This window comes from Salvelinus sp. IW2-2015, linkage group LG26 (assembly GCF_002910315.2).
Source record: "Salvelinus sp. IW2-2015 linkage group LG26, ASM291031v2, whole genome shotgun sequence".
In the NCBI taxonomy this organism is placed as follows: Eukaryota; Metazoa; Chordata; class Actinopteri; order Salmoniformes; family Salmonidae; genus Salvelinus; species Salvelinus sp. IW2-2015.
The window spans coordinates 27,591,246-27,598,930 of NC_036866.1; the positions used below are offsets into that span (position 1 = coordinate 27,591,246).

Genomic DNA, 7,685 nt, shown 5'->3' on the forward strand with positions numbered 1-7,685 from the left:
GAGATCATCCCTCGTCTGATTTATTTGTCATTGTTATCATAGATTCACACACAGAACTGATGTCCTCTCTCAATGACTTACAGATTGCTGTCATCTTGCCGTTCTCCTGTTTCAACTCATTGAGCTGACCCTGGAGAACTGCAAACTGTTCTTCAGGTCCTGGACCTCTCTGGTCAGGTCGTCCATTCTTTTTTTAGTAGAATCCACGAGTATTTGGACAAAACACTTTAAACTATTTTCTTCTTGTTGTAACAACTGCTTATAGGTCTCTTTTTGTTCATTTAAAAGATCCTTCACGTGTGATAGAGCGACACCACTGGCACTGTCCTCAAAGGTACTCCCGCCAGATTTGGTCTTTGTCATGGTAGCTAGCAACGTATGTTAAGCTCTTACTCCTCGCAGTTCCAGACAGGGCAGGTCACAGGGAAATTTTAAAACAACAAACAGCAGGGATCTAGACAGCCACAAACCCGCGACAATCTGCGGTCCCAGCCAAAATGGCTAACCGTGTCGCGGGCTGCATTCAAGAACACCTCGCTAGCTTGATGTCCAGCTAGCTAGCAGCTAGGCTGTCTGCTCCTCAGACCCATCCTTGGTTGGCAGAATCACTGGAAAGATACAAGCAGTCCCAGCAACTGATGCAACTGCGTTGCGGGATCCAACATATGAAGCTAGGTAGCTACCAAGAACTTTCCAATATACTATTTAACAACAAACTTTCCAAACAAACAAAACCGAGCTCTTCCTCGTTCTGCGTTTAATCTTTTTTTCATCAGACCAGAGAATCTAGTATGTCATGGTCTGAGAGTCCTTAAGGTGCCTTTTTGCAAACTCCAATCGGGTTGAGGAGGGGCTTTGGTCTGGCCACTCTACCATAAATGCCTGATTGGTAGAATGCTGTAGAGATACTGTAGTTGTCCTTCTGGAAGGTTTTCCCATCTCCACAGAGGAACTCTGGAGTTCTGTCAGAGTGACCATCAGGTTCTTGGTAACCAAGGCCTTTCTCCTCTGATTGCTCAGTTTGGCCGGGTGGCCAGATCTAGGAAGAGTCTTGGTGGTTCCAAACTTCTTTAATTTAAGAATGATGGAGGCCACTGCATTCTTGGGGACTTTCAATATTGCAGAAATGTTTTGGTACCCTTCCCCAGATCTGTTCTTTGACATAATTCTAAGTCTCGGAGCTCTACAGACAATTCCTTTGATCTCATTGCTTGGTTTTTGCTCTGACATGCACTGTTAACTGTGGGACCTTAWATAGACAGGTGTGTGCCTTTACAAATCATGTCCAATCAATTGAATTTACCACAGGTTGTAGAAACATCTCAAGGATGATCAATGGAAACAGGATGTACCTGAGCTGAATTTGGTGTCTCACAGGGTCTATAGATTTATGTAAATAAGGTATTTCTGTTTTTTTATTTTAATGAATTAGCAAAAATTAAAATAACCAGTTTTTCCTTTGCCATTATGGGGTATAGTGTATAGATTTCTGAGGATTCTTTATTTTAAAATACATTTTAGAACAAGGCTGTAACGTAACAAAATGTGGAAAAGGTCAAGGTGTCTGAATACATTCCAAAGTTAAATCCACTTCAATCATTGTAGATGAAGGGTAGGAGACAGGTAAAAAAAAACGTGTTTAAACCTTCATACAACAAAGACATGGATTGAGTGTGTGCCATTCAGAGGGTGAATGCAAGACAAAAGAAGTGCCTTTGAACGAGGTATGGTAATAGGTGCCAGGTTCACCGGTTTGAGTGTGTCAAGAACTGCAACGCTGCTGGGTTTTTAACGCTCAACAGTTTTGCGTGTTTGTCAAGAATGGTCCACCACCTAAAGGAAATCCAGCAAACTTGACACAACTGTGGGATGCATTGGAGTCAACATGTGCCAGCATCCCTGAGGAATGCTTTCGACACTTTGTAGAGTCCATACCCCGTCGAATTGTGGCTGTTCTCATGGCAAAAGCTGGTGCAACTTAATATTAGGAACGATTTCTAATGTGTTGTACTTTCAGTAGCAGCATCATATATGATATATGTAAGTTGGTCTGCATGTGTCTAGAATCTGAATAAATGCATACTATGTGTGTGTGACAAATTATGGCGTGAGCGTTTGTGTGTGTTGGAGTGTCAGTGTGTGTGAGTGTGTAGGGCCCTGTCAGTGCGCAAAAATGGAAATAAAATAGAAGGGTCAACTCACATAGTCCGTGTAGAAATGTTGTTATATATTCAGTTAGCTATTTAGTAGTTTTATGGCCTGGGAAGTGAAACTGTTCAGGATCCTGTTGGTGTCAGACTTTATGCACCGGTGCCGCTTGCCATGCAGAGGCAGAGAGAACAGTGTATGGCTTGGGTGGCTGGAGTCTTTAACAATTTTCCAGGCTTTTCATTCACACCGCCTGATATAGAGGTCCTGGGTGGCAGGGAGCTCGGCACCAGTGATGTACTCGGCTGTCCGCACTAGATCGAGTGTGGTGCTATTGCCATACCATGCAGTGATACAGCCAGTCAAGATGCTTTCAATGGTACAGCTGTATAACCTTTTGAGGATTTGAGGTTGTTGTTCCGGCACCACACTGACAGGTCACTGATTTCCTCCCTGTAGGCTATCTCATTGTAGCCGGTGATAAGGCCTACCACCGTCGTGACATCAGAAAACATAGTGATAGTGTTGGATTTGTGCGATGTTGCCTACCCTCACCACCTGGGGTCGGCCCTTAAGGAAGTCCATGATCCAGTTGCAGAGGGATCCTGGTGTTAAACGCTGAGCTGTAGTCAATGAACAGCATTCTCGCGTAGAAATTCCTTTTATCTAGGTCGGTGAGGGCAGTGTGGAGTGCAATTGAGATTACGTCGTCTATGGATCTGTTGGGCCAGAATGCAATTTGGAATGGGTCTAGCGTGTCTGGGATTATGTAACCAGCCTCTCAAAGCACTTCATTACTACAGATGTGAGTGCTACAGAGCGGTTGTCATTGTGGCATGAAACCTTAGAGTTATTGGGAAAAGGAATGATGGTGTCACACCCTGATCTGTTTAACCTCTAACGAGTCTCCTTCCCGGATCCGGGATCCTCCTCATCAAAAAAGCTGACTAGCATCGCCTAGCCTAACGGGACAGGGATATCATATAATATAATTTCATGAAATCACAAGTCCAATACAGCAAATGAAAGATAAACATCTTGTGAATCCAGCCATCTTTTCCGATTTTTTWAATGTTTTACAGCGAAAACACTATGTATTTATATTAGCTAACCACAATAGCCAAACACACAACGGCATGTTTTCACCATGTTTCCACCGCATAGGTAGCTTTCACAAAACCCACAAATAGAGATAAAATTAATCACTAACCTTGAACAACTTCATCAGATGACAGTCTTATAACATCATGTTATAAAATACATTTATGTTTTGTTCGAAAATTTGCATATTTGAGGTATAAATCGTAGTTTTACATTGCAGCCACGATCACAAATAGCACCAAAACAGACAGAATAATTACAGAGAGCAACGTTAAATACATAAATACTCATCATAAAAAATGTATGAAAAATACATGGTGTACAGCAAATGAAAGATAAACATCTTGTGAATCCAGCCAATATTTGCAATTTTTTAAGTGTTTTACAGCGAAAACACAATATATAATTATATTAGCTCACCACAATAGCCAAACACACAAAGCCATTTATTCACCGCCAACATAGCTTTCACAAAAACCAGCAATAGAGATAAAATTAATCACTAACCTTTGGACAACTTCATCAGATAACAGTCTTATAACATCATGTTATACAATACATTTATGTTTTGTTTGAAAATGTGCATATTTAGAGGTGCAAATCGTGGTTTTACATTGTGAATACGTAGCAACAATGCACCAAAATGTCTGGAGATATTTTGGACAGTCACCTAATCTAACCAAAGAACTCATCATAAACTTTACTAAAAAATACATGTTGTACAGCAAATGAAAGATACACTGGTTCTTAATGCAACCGCTGTGTTAGATTTTTAAAAATAACTTTACTACAACATACAGCATGCATTATTGTGAGACAGCGCTCACCTATTCTCCGCCTTGTTGGAGCCAACATATTACACAAAAATACGAACATCATAAATATTCTCTTACTTTTGATCTTCTTCCATCAGAATGTTGTGCAAGGAGTCCTAGTTCCAGAATAAATCGTTGTTTCGTTTTAGAATGTCCATTTCTTCTGTCGAATTAGCAACTTTGGCTAGCCATGTGGAGCTCACGTGTCCAAAAAATCGTTGCGCCTGGAACGAAAAATTCCAAAAGTCCCAATAAACGTTGAATAAACTGGTCAAACTCGGTTGAAAAATCCTACTTTATGATGTTTTTCTCATATGTATCCAATAAAATCAGAGCCGGACCAATTCGTCGTGTATACCGAACGCTTTTCAGAAGACAATGTGAGGTTCCCCGGCGCGCAGATGAAAACTGACAAAAGAGCGGACCTGTCACTCCAAAAGCTCTCATTCGGCCTCACATCAAGCTAGACACCCCATTCAACCTTATACTGCCTGTTGACATCTAGTGAAAGGCGCATGAATTGCATACAGATCCATAAATATAAGCCAGTTGAATAGGCAGGCCCTGACACAGAGCCCCTTTTTCAGAATTTTCACTTCCTGTCTGGAATTTTACTGCCAAATGAGTTCTGTTTTACTCACAGATATAATTCAAACAGTTTTAGAAACTTCAGAGTGTTTTCTATCCAATAGTAATAATAATATGCATATTGTATGATCTAGAACAGAGTACGAGGCCGTTTAATTTGGGCACGATTTTTTCCAAAGTGAAAACAGCGCCCCCCTATTAAGAAGAACCTGTCTTTGTGATTGTCTCCACCCGCCTCCAGGTGTCGCCCCTCTTTCCCATTATCCCCTGTGTATTTATACCTGTGTTCTCTGTTTGTCTGTTGCCAGTTCGTCTTGTTTGTCAAGTCAACCAGCGTTTTTGTGTCTCAGCTCCTGCTTCTCCAGTCTCTTTTTTATCTCGCCCTCCTGGTTTTGATCCTTGCCTGTCCTGACTCTGAACCCGCCTGCCTGACCACTCTGCCTGCCCCTGACCCTGAGCCTGCCTGCCGTCCGGTACCGTTGCCCCACCTCTGGTTTACTGACCCCTGCCTGCCTTGACCTGTCTATTGCCTGCCCCTGTTGGATTATTAAACCATTGTTAATACGACGTTGTCTGCATCTGGGTCTTACCTTCGTACCTGATAGATGGTGGTCATTTCAAAACATGTTGGACAGGAAGAGGTTGAAAATTACAGTGAATATGCCTGCCAGCTGTTCTGCGCATGGTGATGACCTGATTAAAGACTTTACTCACATCAGCCTTGGACATTGAGATCACCCAATACTCTGGGTCGGTGGCGGCCCTAACACCAGGCGTGATGTTGTTATTGTCGAAGTATGCATAAAATGCATTTAGTTCATATGGTAGGGAGGCATCGTGGGGCAGCTAAAGGCTGTGTCTTCMTTTGTAATCCATAATGGATGGTAGTCCCTGCCACATATGGCGGGCGTCGGAGCCTGTGTAATATGATTCCACYTTATTCCTATGTTGTCCTTTTGCTCATTTGATGACTTTGCTAAGGTCATAGTGGGACTTCTTGCACTTGTTCCTGTCCTCAGCTGTAGCCTCACGGTTGTCTGCTATAGCCCTGTGTGCAGTAGCCATGTCCTTTAGTTTAGCACCAACCTCTGTGTTAATCCAGGGCTTTTGATTTGGAAGCAGCGAACCTTCACTATGGGGACAAAGTTGCTGATGCATTTCCTAATGAAGCCGATGAAGGAGGTGGTTAGCTGGTCGATGTTATCGGCAGAGTCTTAAAACACCTTCCTATCAGCGATAGCATAGCAGTCCTGTAGCATAATCTCTGATTCTGGTGACCATTTCTCGATGGAGCGAGTCATAGGTACTTCCTGTTTGAGCTTCTGCTTGTAAACAGGAAGCAGGAGTACAGAGTCATGATCTGTTTTGCCAAATGGCGGACGAGGGAGGGCCTTGCATGCTTGTTTGTCGGTAGAGTAACAGTGGTCTAGGACTTTGTCGCCCATAGTGGCGAGGGAGACGTGTTGAATTAAAATCGCCGGCAACCAGAAAAGCAGCCTCTGTATGTAAGGTTTCCTGCTTGTTTATAGCCTCCTACAGTTCGTTAAGTGTCAGTTTGTTATTTTTATTGTCCTGAGGTGGAATGTATACAACAGTCAATAACAGCTGAAAACTCCCTCTGGAGGTAGAAGGGTCGGCATTTGACCATCAGGTATTCCAAGGCGGGTGAACAATGGGTTGACACTTGCACCACTTTCGAGTCAGCTCACCAGTTGTTATTGATGAAGAGGCAAACCCCTCCCCCTCTCGGTATCCCTGACTCCACTGTCCTGTCCGTGTGTGTGTGTGTGTGTATAGAGTCGACTGTCCCTGTCAGCACGTCTTAATTAGCAGTAGAGGTCTGACAACAGGATCTGTGTGTTTGTTTACAGGATGATCTTCTGACACTGTGTCTGTGATTACACCCTCTACACACACCCACATGCACACACATGCACACACATTGTATTTGTTTGAGGACGAACCCCTCATCCTCCAGAATATCGCCATCTCACGCCCCTCTTCTCTTGCTCCCTCATTTCTCATCTACCTTCCTTTCCTTTCTCCTCAGGCCTGGTGGGTCACTCCAGGTCTGAAGAGAGAGAAGAGAAAAGAGGGAGTGAAGAAGAGAAAAAGAGGGAGCAAGGAAGAGAGTGAAAGAAACAGAAAGGGAGGAAGGGTAAGGGTCAGCTTGAGGTCCAGATAATTTATAGCAGATGAAACATGACCTTTGTGTGTGTGCGTGCACACAAACACACACACACTGCCCTGGTGCCTGCAAATCTGGAGGAAATTAAATGGACCCCTCTGCCCTAGCACCCTGCACCCCTTCTCTGCAAATGATTCCCAGTTCCAAACCAACCTTTTAAGAATCAAATAAAATGTTATTTGTCACATGCTTCGTAAACAACAGGTGTAGAGTAACAGTGAAATACTTACATACAGGTCCAACAACGCGTAGTAAAGATGAAGATACAAAATAAATWAAAAATAATAGAATGTGCCTGCACCTTTATTAACTCCTAAATGTGGCAGGTTGAACTGGATGGTTACAGAGTGCATGTGGAGGACCTGTTAAGTGGACATTCTTAGCCATATCTTACAGAAGCCAAACAAACCAAGGTGCTGAACACTAAATCGTGCAGTCTTAAATGGTTCCAGTGGTATGTAACAGAGCGCTACCAGAGCTCTAATCTCAGTCTAATATCTGAAAGCACACACACACATGCTTCTATCAGATTGTTAGATTGAACTAATGGAGTTTTACTCAACCCAAAGCATGTGAGTGATCTGTACACATCTGCTTCTAGTTACAGGGGTGTGTGTGTGTGCGTGCACGTGTGTGTGTGGTTATGAGAGTGAAAGTCCCTGATTCATTGGCAGGGATTGTTTATTATCATGGAGAGTGACTCTGCGGTTTCTTTCTGAGTAACAAAAAACCTCCTATTAGTCATCTAGAAAAAGAGAGAGATAAAAATGAAGATGCATAGTGTGTGTGTGTGTGTGTGTGTGTGTGTGTGTGTGTGTGTGTGTGTGTGTGTGTGTGTGTGTGTG

The 7,685-nt window shown here is 42.9% G+C and overlaps 1 pseudogene; it reads left to right on the top strand.

Moving 5' to 3' along the window:
• Positions 1–5,939: 5,939 nt before the first annotated feature.
• LOC111952724 (hepatocyte growth factor-like) overlaps positions 5,940–7,685 on the top strand; it is a 31,789-nt pseudogene continuing 30,043 nt past the window's right edge.